Below are 16,062 nucleotides of genomic sequence, written 5' to 3'. Positions count from 1 at the left end.
GACTTGCCATGGCCCCCTCTCTTTGGTCAAACAGAATACCAAGAACAGAGTGCAGCTAGGGAGGAACTCTTACCTCCCCATTCCACTCCATCTATTTCAGCACTGGACCATGGAAAACGCTGCTGCCTTTTGCAGATAAACAACTGTGGGACTGCCAGACATGTCTGTATTCCTGGTGTTCAAGATGTGAAACAGGCAGCCCTATGAATTTTGAAGAGAAGAGGGAGATGAGGAGGGGGCTTTGGTCTTTAAGTCAGACACTGCTGCCAATTTACAGATAATGAGCCCATTAAGTAGTATCCAAGCTAGGTTGTGCTTTCTATAAATAAATTCTTCATTATTTCAAAGTACTTTATTTGAAAGTTTTCTTGAATTTTAAATACATTTCCATTTCTACAATGTAATTTTAACACTTAGACATTTTTAAATGACTATAATACGCTATTTTGAAAAGTCTGCCATTGACTTGCATGAACAAAGTTTCTTGTTGAAAGTGACAAGAATTTCAGGTGATCAAAATTAAACTGCTTTTACCAGAAATTGAAACGTGGACATTTTCAGCAAAAATCTTGAAGTAAAATTTAAGTGCACAGAACCAAGTTTATCATCAAAAGTTTTGAAAAGTTATTTGAAAGGTTAATATAAATTCAATACTTATTTCTAATATTTGCATCGTAATATTTGTCAGAAGCACTGTCAAGAACTGAAAAGACTGAGATTTTATTACATTTGCAAGCAAACAAGTTAGCATGCCCATTTTATGGATAGTGGCAGAAGGCATGAGATTCATGGGTCAAAGACAAAAGAAAGATTTTTACTCACAGCAATAGCAGTATCCAGAGTAATGTTATTATTTTTGTGTCATTTCCCAAGTTCCACAGGATGGCGTAAACAGAGCCAGCAACATCCATATGTGCACTGGGTTGTACTGTGGAAGAGCAACCCTGAGCTTAGAGAGTTCATATACTTTGTACTGGACAGTAAGCACATTGGCCTTTTGCTACAGGTGATGACCGTATCTTCCACAAATGTCAATATTTATGTTTATTGACATTGACATTGATATTCCATGCAATATCATGGAAGACTCATAGATAATTCTATGAATTTGTGTCCACCAGGAAATTTGTACTGAACCTATCAAATACTGAAGTCAGCAACTGCATAGACAACTTTTGGAGAGTTTATTTATTTATTTGAGCAGGGTCTCACTCTGTCACTCAGGCTGGAGTGCAGTGGTGCATTCTCAGCTCACTGCAGCCTTTACTTCCTGGGTTCAAGCAATTCTCCCACCTCAGCTTCCCAAGTAGCTGGGACTACAGGCATGCACCACCATACCCAGCTAATTTTTGTATTTTTTGGTAGACATGGGGTTTTACCATGTTGGCCAGGCTGGTCTCAAACTCCTGACCTCAAATGATCCACCTACCTCAGCCTCCCAAAGTGCTGGGATTACAGGCAGGAGCCACCACATGCAGCCCAATTTTTTGGAGAGTTTTAAAAATTATTTTCCGCTTAGAAAAAAAAACACTTATTACAAATAATACACAATAGCAAAGTAAATTCTACATATTCATCATCCAATTTGAGCATTAATTCATGCACCTCCCCACACTGAAGCAAATGCCAGACACCATGTCATTTAATTTCTCATAACTTCACCATCTTCTTAATGTTCCAAAGACAATTACTTCTTATAAATCCATGTGAGAATGATGAGGAGTGTTAAGGAGCAAAATGGAAGACGTGAGGTAAATCACGCGACATGTGCATTTTTTTTTTTTTTTTAATTTTTTCTCACACGGAGTCTTGCTCTATTATTGCCCAGGCTGGAGTGCAGTGGCACAATCTCAGCTCACTGCAACCTCCGCCTCCTAGGTTCAAGCAATTCTCCTGCCTCAGCCTCCTGAGTAGCTGGGATTACAGGCACGTGTCACCATGCCAGCTAATTTTTGTATTTTTAGTAGAGATGGGGTTTCACCATGTTGGCCAGGCTGGTCTCAAATTCCTGACTTTGTGATCCGCCCACCTCGGCCTCCCAATGTGCTGGGATTATAGACATGAACCACCATGCCTGGCCTGTGTACATTTTCTAGATGAAAAAAGTGCATACAGGTGATACATCTTTACCTTTACTGTCCTTAGAGATAACTGAAGTACTCCAGAATGTGTTTTTCTTAAATCTTATTCCTTCATTATAATGAACAAAGCAGTTAATGAGGTTTTATGCTTGGTCCCACCTGACGTGATTAACTGTTTTAAAAGATTTACAAGGTGAAACTGTTTAACATAAAGTCAAGACCATAAAATAAGGGGAAACATACTCAAATACCTTTATTTGTAAAAAGCAACATGCTGAGGTTGCCGGAGACCTGCACAATGGGTCAGAGTTCCAGACTCCAGTCCCAGCCCAGCTCATCAACAAGGAGGCCCTCGACCCCGTGACCCCATCTCTGTGGCAATAAAGATTAGGTACCTAGGGCTACTACAGCAAAGTACCACACACCAGGGGGCTTCAACAACAGGAATTTCTTGTCTCCCAGTTCTGGAGGTTGGAATCTGAGATGCAGATGCCAGCTGGGTTTGTTCCTCTGAGGCCTCTTCCCTTGGCTTGTGGACGGCCACTTTCTTGGTGGGTCCTCACCTGGTCTTTCTCTGAGTACATCTGTGTCCTGATCTCCTCTTATTAAAAGGAAACCAATCATACTGGATTAGAGCCCACTATATGATCTCATTTAAACTTTATTATCTTTCTAAAGATGCCATGTCTATCCTATTTCCAAATACAGTACAGTCACATTCTGAGGTACTGGGGGTTAGGGTTTTAATACATGAATTGGGGGAGCCCATTTTAGCTTATAACAATGTCCTAGACACATTAATTCCTTTGAGAGTTAAATTAGATAGTGTTTGTGAAAGCTGTTGATAAATTATTATGCACTATATGGTATAACCTTTTTGTTGATCGTAATATCTCTATCAATTCATCAGAATTTCATTATGTCAATAAAATATATTCAGTGCTGAGCTAACTGGTCTTGGAATCCTTGTATTTTAGAAATTCATCATCTTCAAAAGGAAGCAAAATATATATTAAATAAATGGCATATAAATTAGCCAGATTTGAAACAAGTACACTATTTGGTAATTCAGTCAAAAGAAGGGAGCCACAACTAAGGTAGGCAAGATGACATCAGAACAGGTCCTTAAAGGAGAATTCAAATTTTATACCAGGGGAACAAAGAAGTGAGAACATTATATCACAAACAGTAGTACCCCCTTATCTGTGGCTTCCCTTGCTGGGGTGTCAGTAACCCATGGTTCAGTACAATAAGATATTTAGAAAGAGAGAGAGATCACAGTTGAGTAACTTTTGCCACCCTATACTGTTATAGTTGTTCTACTTTATTATTAGCTGTTGTCATTAATCTCTTCCTGTCCATAATTTATAAATTTAAACATCATTTTAAGCATGTATGCATAGGAAAAATAGAGTACACATAGGATTCAGTACTATCTGAAGTTTCAGGCATCTGCTGGCAGTCTTGAAACACATCCCCTATGGAGAAGGCGGATGACCGCATTGTCTTCCTGGTATAGAATGAAACCAGGCTAGACCCTAGATTCTGCTAAAAAGTGGTAGAAAATAAGGTTAAACAGGTAAGACAGGACCAGATTAAAAAAGACCTTAAAATCCAAGCAGATGAGTTTTGCTGTGATGAAGAAAATGATATCTAAGCCATATATGTAATTATCTCTACATCAATTTGTTTATTCTTGATTTATATATTTTCTAATAATAAAAATAAACCATCCTAAATAAGGAACATGAAATAAAATTGTTGGTTGTGGTATTTATATCTGGCTATGATGTTATTCTCTTTAGTTTTTGTGTATAATCATATTGGGCCAGTGTATTAGTGAGCTATTGATATGTAACAAATTAGCCCTGACACTGAGCAGTTTAAAACAATAAACATTTATTATCTCACATAGTATCTGAGAGTTGGGAATTGCTCAGGAGGCTGTAGTCATCTCATGGCTCAACTGTGCTGAAGGATCTGCTTGTAAACTCCTAACATGGTGTGAAGAGGCCCCTGTCCCTCTCGTGCTTTGGCTGGAGATCTCTGTTCTTGCTATGGGACCCTCACCATAGTTTGCTAGCGTGTGCAGCAAGATGGCCACTGGCTTCCACCACAGGAAGTGAGGTGGGAGAGAGAGAGAGTACACTCTGCCATGTACCACCTAGTCCCTGTGTCACACTCACCTGTGTCTTATTCTAATATTAGGAAGAGGTCAATAAATCCAGCCCATACTCAACAGGAGGATGTGGATAACAGAAGAGTGTTCTGCAGACCAACTGGAGCCCATCTTGGAAGCTGACTGCACAGTGCTGTAGTTTGAATGTTTGTTTCTCCTAAAACTCATGCTGAAATTGTACTGCCATGTGGTGGTGTTAAGAAGTGAGAACTTTTGGAGGAAATTAGGCCATGAGGGCTTCATCCTTACAAGTAGGAATAATGCCAGTATAAGAGGGCAAGTTCAGTCATTTCACCTTCTGTTATGTGAGGATGCAGCAAGAAGGTCCTCACAAGATGCCATCACCCTGATCTTCCCAGCCTCTAGACCTGTGAGAAATTTCTGTTTTTTATAAATTAACCTGTCTCAGGAATTCTTACATGAAGCAGCACCAATGGACTAACACATACAGCCAACCATAAAGATACATTTCTTCCTTTAAACATGTTAGCTTTTGTCAATATTGGACTGACATTTGTCCTTTATATTATCAAGGTGAACATATTTCATCTGTCTCTTTTTATAAAAATAGCTCTTCATTATAAAAATAGCTCAAGGTTAAATTAACTTGGGAGTTTTGTATGTTGTTTAAATATCTTCTTTTGTGGAATCAATTTTGAGTTGAGTGTTAGAAATATCTTGAAGTTTGTCAAGTAAAATTAGCTACTCTTGTAATTCTCTAAGTGAAATTTTAGGAACAGAATAAATATGAGGAGTAGTTCATATAAGTATGAGGATTAAAAGTATCCACAGGCGAGAACCCAGTTTTAGCCTTCTACTATTAGGGGAAAGTGAAGGAAAGATTGGAAAAATACTATTTTTTTCACTTTGACAGAATAAGATATAAAACATTGTTTAACCCTATTTGACATATAAATTATCTAAGAAAATCCAAGCATAAACACACCCTTATAAGGCAGGTGAAATTTCTTATTTGTAGTACTGAAGACAGGAGCAGTTAAGCTGGATGATAAGTACTTAGGGTTATACTTCCTGGAATCTGAGTTTAAGGGGACAGATGGAGAATTCATGATTCGATGAAATGACATGGAAAGTGAAGAGTCTGGGTCAATTTTCACTTTTAACTTTCTGGATGTGAAGTCTGAATTAGATGTTAGGCACAAACAGTACCATTCAACATAAATAGACATTTTTCATGAGAAACATTATAAATTGCATTTATCAAAATAAACAACTATCAGTTCCTTGTCACTAATGTTCCTGAAAAGGATGAACTGTTGAAAGCTCTGGAACAAAGGATTTCTGGGCTTAATGCTTTGGGGATCTATCAGCACTGGCGATTTTTTACTGTCATACTCCTTAGGAAGGTGCATGTCTTCATACTTAGGGAAAGACGCCACAGATTCATTTTGATAATGGCAATCTACACTGAGAAAAGTGATTATGTTTGTGAGTGTGCACACAGAGAAAGGATCAACCAAGGTAATTTCAAGGTTGCATAGGGATTAAGGATATAACTTACCTGTGAAGCCAAATTTTATCTAAATGAATAAAACGAGTTGAAGTATCTGTTGATTGAGGAAATGCAGACCCTCTTTTCTCCTCAGTTACTGACAGGTATGGGGTCAGGTAAGAAAGTGCTCACCACCACAAAATCACTGAATGTGAGAGGGTCTTACCCTGTGTCAACATCTTCATCTTCTAGCTGAAGAAACTGAAGCCTATGGGCAGAGCTGGCTTCATGGGGGAGAGAGCTATGCTCTTGCACAGGGCACACTTAGAAGGACTCCGTGCTTAACTTAATGCTCTGCTATCACTGCCACTAAATTCTTAATAAGTTTTGAACAGGGGCCCTCATTTCATTTTGCCCTGGGCCCTGCAAATTATGCAGCCAGTTCTGCATAGAGGGCTCCCACAAAATGATCAACAAAGAGGGGCCTGGCTGAATATTTTTCAGTGGTTGTTTTAGCAGAGGGGTTAAGAGCTCCACTGGCTGTACCACCTCCTGCCTGTATGGTTTGCATGTTTCTTAGCTTGTCTGGGCCTCTGCCTCATCATCTCTAAAATGGGGTGGTGATAGAGCCTGCTTCATAGGATTTTGATGCACTGAAGTATGCAGAGTGCTGATCCCAGAGCCAGCACAGGATAACCACTGCGTAAGTGTTAGCTATTGTTATTGTTGTTATTGCTGTTATTGTTAAACTATTAGGAACAATTAATCCAGTCTAAGCTGCCAACAACCCTGTCACCAACACTCCTCACTCACCAAGTTGCACATGTAAAAGTAACAAAATCAATCAAAGACTGGAGGTTACCTTTTACATTTTCAATGAAATGACTGATTTGGCCAGTTGGTTGAATACATCCTAGATAAATCATATACATACACATTAATATTTAAGGCAGTGAAAACTTGAAATTTATGATATCAGTGGAATGTAGAGAGATGTTCATTTTGCCATTAATCCAACAACAGACTCTCCTGAAAGTAGAAAGGAATCAATCCTGGGGTCTTTGGAGTAAGGGTGAGGTAGGTGACAGAGGAATAGGAAAGAACACTGGACAAAAGCAGACAGTGCTGTGGAGACTGCGCTGCTCTTTCTAACTTTCAACAGTAATATTTTTGTTCAATGAATTCATGGACCTGCAATCCTATTAAATATCCCCATGTGAGTAATCTATGTAGTCCTCATTTCCTTTGTCTCTCAAATGCAAGAAGATACATGAGAAGAATTACATACGTTAAGAAGAAACTACTTTTTATTTATGTTTGATGTGTAACACACATTTAAATTTCATCTTCTGCAAGCACATTAATTTTCAAGGTGCAGTTCAGTGAAAATTAACATAGCAATTAGGTACACTGTAAACCAATGTGTTGGAAATTGTGAGTCCAATTATTATATGAGATTTTAAAAATATATTAACCAATCTGAATCATAACATTAGCCAATTTTCACACCCCTAATATGATTCTTCCCTGGCAGAAAATAACAGACAACCAACCTAATGGAAACGTTGCATATAATGAAATTCGAGGAGGGTCATGAGTCCCCTGGGTGACAGGTGTTATTAAAATCTGAAAGGACATTATTGTTACAGTTGGGCAGGGAATTTTGAATATTGGCATTGGAGGCCATTAGGGCCATCTGTCTTGCACTCTGCTCCTCTTGATATTAAAGGGGAATGGGAACAAGCTGCCATATATTTGAAATGAGGCAGGATGCTGAAACCATGTATCCCAAAACATACATTCTCGATATGTTGCCATTTCTGAATTTCAAACTGATTCTGCCTGTATGTCTTTGAATCAACTCTTTTTCATCCTTCCTGTTGTCATCTTTCCAATATTTCCAAGCAGAAACCTCCTATCTAGAGACAGGAATTGAAATCGCTTATGCTCTGAGTCTGTCTCTATTATTTGCATGCAATTAAATGATTCACATAATATGCACTTGTATAAACATACGCCCCAAAAATCTTCACTATTTTTTCATCACACATAAAGCATAAGTCTAGAATATTCATACAGATTCCTATTAGTTTAAAATATTTTTGGAAAAAATTATTCTTTCCTCTGATACTCACTTTCCTGTACTTGCTCAAATTTTGTATCTTCATGTCATTGAGATGCACTGAATGTCACAGAGTTCATTCTTTGCACTTAGAATTCTCCAGCTTCGTTGGTATGACAGATGGAAAGATTATACCTCAGGGTATGATGATTCCTTGGTTATAGTTGAAGTCACTCTGGATTTGCCCATCTCCTACTGCAAACTGTATCTGTTTTGTAATCTAAAAGGTCTTTTCCAGCACTAACATTGATGGCTTTCTCAGCAGCTCCCATCTGACTGGCTGTGCTCAGGATTGCTAGTCTCTAGATCTATTAACTCAAATTATCCAAGCTAAACATTACCTTATTATTTCCCAAGTGTATTTTAAGCTTCGTGATGTTTACAACACTTTCTAAATTGGGATTGGTTCAGAAATAATGAAGGAATTGCCGTTTGTCCTCATTTTCCAAGCCAAAAATAAATATACACAATAAATTCAGTTTAGTGTTTCCCTGTGGGTCTTCAATAGTAAGCTATCCTGAAATCAGAACACCACAACTCCATTGACTTTTTCAGGTTTTGGCTCTTCAATACTAAGTAATTGTGAACCAATTTCACTTATTTAATCTATTTCTTAAATAAAATGTACCTAACATTGATGAAATATTTTGAAAATAAGAATTTTTTTTTACCTCGAATTATACTTTGTACCACGTTTTCATGAGACAGTAAAAGAATGAGCTCAAAGTCAGCTTTCTCTGTAAGTTAGCAAAGAGTTTATGAGAAAACTTCTGTGCCAAAAAGCACTAGCTTTATTGGTCTTTGTGCTTATTTTCAGTGTTTTGCCAAGAAAATAGATGCAGAGAAGATACGTAGTTAAGAAAAATCCTGAATGCTGTGTTGAAGGAGCCTCAGCATAATTATTGTTCAGGGAGTTGTGATCTAAACCACCCATATTACATGTGAAGTCTGCCCTGTGCCCAAAGGCAGGGAGACCAGCTGCTGAAGGAACTGAAAGGGTCTTTACTGGGAAGAGATGAAGGAAGCGGGGAATGGTGAACTTGAAGTGGGAATTGAGAGAAACAAATAATCACCTCACATGTGATGGCAGAACATGCTGTGGACAAGGGATCATGTTTAATTATGGGTCATTTCAGGGTCCAGAAGTAAAAACCTATGAGGTTCCACAAAAAGTGTGTGTGGAGGCATCTAATAATTAAAGACAACCAAACTGGAATGGACTTCCTTGTCAGGCCGTTAACTATCGACCACGGATAACCACACAGAGGCATGTGGAGGTCCCTGAGCTCCTGTTCACATTGGGTGGGTAAGCTGTGGGGGTCGTGCTATCTCTGGGATGGTTCATTATTGTTTTGTCTCTGATTTAAAGTTTAGAAAATTATAAAAAGACCTGGAGTTCATGTACATAGAAACACTGATAGTCACAAGCATTGGAAAATGACAGAAGGAAAAGGAGTTGGTATGTCCTAGATTTGCAATTTTTTGCATGAATTGCTGTGTGTGTGGAGACCCCTGAAGCAACTTTGTAGGGGCTAGTGTGTCATAAACCAAACATATGACGATCTCTGCTCAGCTCCTTCCCCTGAAAACTAGTCCACAGTTTTAGATGAGTTGGGAAATGAACCAAAGACTAGCAGAAGGCATCGGTGGAGTCAACACTGGATCATGATTATCAGCAACTACGCAAATTGCAAACCACTGTGCAGAGTATGGTGGTGAAGAATGCATCTCCAACTCTGAGGAAAGATTTGTGAGTCAGAAGTAACTACTTCTTGAAACAAAGGTGCAAGCATGAATTTTGATCTTATGTACTATTCATCTGGTCATGACAAAATAATTTGATTATAAGAAAAAAAACTGCTTAAAGACAGTTTCTGAAGATAGTAGTCACCATTGCCTCCTCCCCAGCCAACAGTTCCATCTCAGGGATGTGTGGGTCACCAGGGTGGAAGCACCTAATAACATATTTCAAGTTTCAGAACACAAAGGGACACCTATAATTAATTAACCATCACCTGAAATGGTCCCAAAGCTCAGTTCATCATAGAGACAGGAACGATGATGATCAGATGTCTTTTGGCAAAGCTTGGATGGGGACAACCTCAGTAGGTTTATTCTGTTTCTAGACTGGTTCAGTAGCTTGGTTGGAACCCTCTACCTTTGTAGCCCAAAAGCCGCCACAGATATGTAAACAAGTGAGCATGACCGCATGCCAATAAAGCTTTAGTTATGAACATTGAGACTTGAATTTCACCTAATTTTTATGTATCATAAACTGCTATTCTTCTTTTGATTTTCTTCTGACCATTTTAACATGTAAAAATCACTCAGAGCTCATATACAAAATAGGGCTGTACAAAATAGGCATTAAGTTTTGGCTTATGGGTTACAGTTTGCTGACTCCCCATCTAGTATGTTAAGAAACTGCTGCCTTAATTAAAATAGTTTTTGGATATTATATAACTGTTCTCAATATTCAAAGCTAATAAATAATTTTCAATGATTAGAATATCCAATGCACATGCTGCTGAAAAGAGAATTTTAAAAGACACATCCCTAGAGCTGATTGAGGATGGCCATGATTTACATTAACTGCTCTGACTGTAACGTAAGCTTCAGCCTTTTATTTACAGCCTACATGTCTATCATACCACTGCCTTGGCTCCTAGAGCTGCTGTGTTGAGTGTTAGCATCTGTGCTGTGCAGTTAAGAAAACCATAATTTCATTAGCATGAATGAAAATTTTAAATTTTTCAACTTCAGATTAATTAGAAGAGTGGATTCCAGCCTATCTGACAACAAAGAAGACTCTGGTTATTTTTGGTCCCACAGAAAATCTGAGAATAGCTTATCAATCTTGTTTAAATAGAATCTGTTAACTGCTGAAGGCAATGTGATAATGGCACAATTTGGTGTAGATACTGTGTTTATTTCTCTGACATTGACATAATCCAGGAAGGACGATGGGAGCTTTCACTTATTCATAACTGTTTAGAATTAGGTAATGAGAAGCGACAAGGTTATCTCAGTACAAATTCAATGTGGGCTTAATCTCATTCCCTTGTAATAGAAATTTCAGCCAGAAGCTGATCTTACTCTGAAAGATACCTTCTTCTAGGGCTGTGGCTTCCACTCCCATCTATAATTCAGATATAAGATAGACAGAAACTAATAAGCAGCTAGATCTACAATAATATACAATTATGTTTACAAAACAAATGTGCTAGTTTTTTTTTTTTTTTTTAAGGCAGAAACTTGGCAAAAATAGAGAGTTGCTAGCATTGCCAAGCAATACAGAAAAACTTGCGATATACTTGAAAGACAAACAGAACAAGTAGCTCATGTGCTGACAAATCAGTTTTGTTCATCAAAGCCTCGGGATGAGGATGAGAACTGAATCCACTCATTGACAATTTATTCCACAGAAACTTAGGGCTGAGCCAATGTCATTCTATCTCAAACCGTTCCAGTCTTCTCTACCAATGGCAGAAGTTCAAATTGGGCAATGTCCCGCTCCCAATCACACAGCATCATGGTTGAGATAGATTCTTATTAGTTTTGTTCCAGTATGCTTACATTCTTGGCTTTTCTAAATTCTTCCCAGTATCTATTGGTACTGTTATGTACTAACCGTATTCCTTTGATTAAATTCTTATATTTCATGCATCTGTCCTATTTTCAGTTAAAGCAAAATAGAAACATATGAGTTCTACTGATACAGAAAATATAAACATTTCTTTGTTATGGGAAGCTACACAATTTGGGAGTCAGGGAGGGAATGGTTGAATAAGGCAGAAGGAAATATGATTCTAGGGGCAGTTCTCTATCATCTGATGACAGTCATTGAGAGATGCTGATGTAAATAGAGTATTTGGATTGAAATCACATGCCCTGCTTTTTTTGGTAAGAAGAACAGTTGCTCACCTTTGACTGAGTTTTAAGTTTGAATAATGGCAAAAGTCCTAACGTACATTTCTGTCTTAGGTTGTTGACTTAGTTTGTTGTGAGCATCAGGTGGTGTGATTGGTTTACACATGGACCACATTTCCCATTTTTTTGTAGTTCTATTGGTTTAAAAGTCTGTTTTATATTCTAATATAGATAATTTTTGTTATTTGTCACTGTATTCATCTGTTTCCAGGTTGTTATGAAGAAATATCTGAGACTGGGTTATTTATAAAGGAAAGAGGTTTAATTGAGTCAGTTTAGCATGACTGGGGAGGCCTCAGGAAACTTACAATTATGGTGGAAGGGGAAGCAAACATGTCTTTCTTCACATGGTAGTAGCAAGGGGAAGAGTGAGAGCCGAGCAAAGGGGAAAGCCCATTACAAAACAATCAAATCTAATGAGAACTTACTACCACAGACTAGCATGGGGGAACCACCCCCAATATTCAATTTCCTCCCACTGGGTCCCTCTCATGACACATGAAGATTACGGGAACTATCAACAATTTAAGATGAGATTTGGGCAGGGCACAGCCAAACCATATTAGTCACTCATAAAATTAATAAAACTTTGAAACATATATAACAATATTTTAAGAAACAGGACCATAGGTTTTGGCTTAGAAGGCATCCATTTTATTCATGAGTGTGGAAAACTATGATGTGGCATTTTCTCCAAGGTTCTTCCAAGGTATGGGATGTTTTTCTAGTCCAGGCTGTAAACAGTTGCATTATGGAACATCTCTACATCATGAGGGTTGTTTTCATAGTAGTGAGACATCCTTCATCCCTGCCTCTCAAGATTCCATCAAGAGGTGGAAAACATGTAGCAACATGTCAAATGCTGCATTGTTAGAATTCACACGCATCCCAGCTTGTTAAATGCTTTTGGTTTCCCCAAGAGACAACTCTTACAGAAGTTTAGGTTTTCCGTATTTTCTCTCTTGTCACCTGGTGTCCTTGGGGTCTCCTTAACTTACTAAAGTTTCATAGCCAGTAAAGCCAGAAGGGTGTCTGGAACTTGCCTACATGTTTCCATTTTCAGAATTTTTTCTTTTAATCTCAGAAGCTGTGTATTTGCAACTTGTCATTCCTAACAAAAATCAGTGTTGTAGTGCTAAAAAATATGGGGTGCAGGAGAGGTATGGACAGCGAGCAGATTACTAGCATTCATCATTGTAATATATAATATTTGAAACAAGGAGATAAGTTACATTATACATAGGAATAGTTGTTACCTGTAAAACCCAAAGAATCAAATTAAACATGCATAAAGTAATGCCTGAGTTCAGTAAGGAGACTAGTAAAAAATGTAGATACATATAATCAGTAGTTTGACTTATACCAACAATACACATATTCACCACAAGAGGCTAAGTTAGAATAGAATAGAAAAAATATATTTAAATTTACATATATACACACATATATACACACATATATAAATTAACCATAAACAATATTAATGTAAAAATGTCTGACTAATATTGTGTGACTGACTACATTTTTGTATGAGAATTTATTAGGCATAAAAGAATATTAAAAATAAAGGACACCTCTATAAACCTTAATAAAACATATACTTTTCCCACAATTCCAATAAAAATACCAGTGTCATTTTTTTTTTAGAAATGGTTCTAAAGATTTTCTAAAACAACACACATGAGAAAAGATAAAAATAAATTAATAAATGAATACCCTACAATATATCAAAATATATTATGGTATGCTATAATTAAAACCGGGACTAGATAACACACTGGATTACTGGAACAGAGATGATATTCAAAAGTGGCTTTGAACATGTTGAAAAATTTAGTGTATAATAAAAGTGCCACTTCAAATCCATAGGGAAAAGATGGATTGTAAACAGAGTTGTAAAAACCAGCGGGCAGTTTGGAGGGAAATTGGGTATATACGTCATCATCTTTACACCAAAATTATTACAAAATTGTTTGAAAAAAAATAGGTTGATATTTGTATACTATTTTGGAAAGAAAAAAGGCCATTTAAACACTGTACGAGTTGACAGACTTTAACACTTAAACATTTAAACTCCTTTTTATATGACTCTCATTGCAAAGAAAGCCAATAATAAGCAAATAAAAACATATTTAAATCATATGTAAGAAAAAGTTAATTAATGCTTTAATAAATTTAAAGCTCTTTCAATTCATTAAAATATAGAAAATGAACAACAATCATTTATAGCCAATTACCTAAAGAAAATATTCAAATAACCAGAAAAGAATATAGACATAGCGCTATATTTGAAAGCACCATTTCTTTAGTAAATTTTGGGGGTGTCTACTCTGTGTTAGGCACAGTTCTAGATATCCTGAGTAAATCTATTCGTGTGATATGTACAGATACAGATATACAGGTATATGATTCTTCTCTTTGTGTTACAAGATGGTTCTTGTATTTCTTTGCTTTACTATATATATTACATATGGTAAAAGCTAGTTTATTTTTAGGACAGTTTTATATGTGTGTGTGTATGTGTGTATATATGTATCTGCATGAATTATTCAGTGTTTGAACCAGCAATTTATTTCAATTATAGAAATTGATCACAATAAAACTATCATTTTTTTTTTTTTTACGGGAATGTTCACTGAAGCATTACTTACCAAGGAAAAATTGGAAATAACATAAGTAACTAAGGCTTTGAGCCTCTTCGATATGAACATCCCTTTAAGAGAAACCCAAGTAGTCTTTTGTTGTACCTGATCCTAGCCCCTCAGCCCATTAGGGAGCAAGAGACCATTTCATGCTCCACAAGCTGAAGTCACTGTAGCCCTTCAGCTTCTACAACCAGAGATGCCAAGGAGTTGTTTGAGGAGCAATCAAATTGGAACTGAAAGCTCCATATTTCTTAATTTGTCCTGCTACTTAAAACTGCTCAATAGGTCTTGCTTCTCTTCTTTCTCTTCCTCCTCCCTATCCTTCCTGTGCTGAACAACTCAAGCCTAATTCTACCCTGTGAGCTAAGGCAAGGCACGCTCCTGTTCTGACAGTGGAGAATGGGCAGCTGTGGGAGCCCGAGGTCAGGGGAAGTTCACCTGGGAGGGCCTGGCTGTCATAGTGTCAGACAGAGCCCCAGCAGTGGGAAGAAATTATCCTCAGAGGGGTGGCCCGCCCAGAGGCTGAAGCCCCAGCAGTTTGGTATAGGGAAGCAAGCGGCAGTGGAGATGGGAAGTTGATTATATACAGAGGAATAATCAGAAAAGTAAATATTTTAAGGATGATTCAAAGCAGGTTTTTTTTAATGTCACAGAAAAGTGTTACAAAAAGTGGGAAGGGAGAAAATGAGAACAAACCTCGTGTGATGTTGGATTGGAGTTGGATGCATTGGTGCAAACTGGTAGTTTTCAGAGTATGTGGATAGACACAGACGTAAATATAAGTGTAAATGTGTGTGTACATGTGCATTCCACTAGCTCTGTCTACTGAGAGAGACTGAGGGTATGACACCCCAAAGAAATAAGAAGACTTAGCAGATATTTTCTACTAAAGAACCAAGGCTCCTTGGAGAAAGCTTCAAGGTTGGGGTTGGATTGCAGGGGCTGTGAGTCTGAAACATCTTGTTTTGCCAGAAGACAAAGAAGTGCTCCAAGTATGATGGAAATGTCAAAAGACCTCATAAGCCAATTTGAACAGGTGTACTGGTTAACTCAAAGAAAACTGGAGCATCAAAGTAAATAATGAGAATAATAGATTATGACCCATTGTCTAGAAAATGAAATCCTGAGTTCATACAGATGAAAATAAATTAATAATTTGAAGGCTTGATGAGAAACAGGATATTTACATAGTTTCAGAAATAGCTCCATGAAATATGTACTAATTATAAAGCAGAAAATATAGCCTAGTCATGGAAAATCCTGGAAGACAACACCTTCATCCATGATCAAAGTGGATAAATCAACAACATGTACCACCCTAAGATGGATGAGAAGAAAACAGTGCAACTTCTTTGACACTTCTGCCAAAGATGCATAAGCTTAACCAAATCATGTAAGCAGCATAGAAATCCACACTGAGAAACACCCTTCTTCCTACTCAAAGGCATCAAGATCATGGCACACAAAGGAGGGGGCCACCGAGGGATTCTCCCAGACTGAAAAAGCCTGAAGAGACCAACTGCAATGCCTAGCTCTGATCCTTTGATATAAAAGACATCATTGGTACAAGTGGCAAAAGTTGTATGGGGTTTAAGGATTATAAGGTAGTCATCTATCCACATTAATTCCTGATTTTGACGGTTGTATTTTGC

At 37.5% G+C, this 16,062-nt stretch overlaps 1 long non-coding RNA gene across 1 annotated transcript in view; it reads right to left on the bottom strand.

The window, feature by feature from the left end:
• LOC126940190 (uncharacterized) overlaps positions 1–16,062 on the bottom strand; it is a 120,520-nt gene that overhangs the window by 2,635 nt on the left and 101,823 nt on the right. The window contains exon 3 of the long non-coding RNA XR_007720655.1: positions 74–201. This is a non-coding gene — a long non-coding RNA (uncharacterized LOC126940190). The remainder of the gene's footprint in view (positions 1–73; positions 202–16,062) is intronic.

This window comes from Macaca thibetana, chromosome 17, assembly GCF_024542745.1.
Source record: "Macaca thibetana thibetana isolate TM-01 chromosome 17, ASM2454274v1, whole genome shotgun sequence".
Lineage (NCBI taxonomy): Eukaryota > Metazoa > Chordata > Mammalia > Primates > Cercopithecidae > Macaca > Macaca thibetana.
Note: the sequence above shows the minus strand (reverse complement) of the source record. Positions and strands in the feature narration are given on the sequence as shown.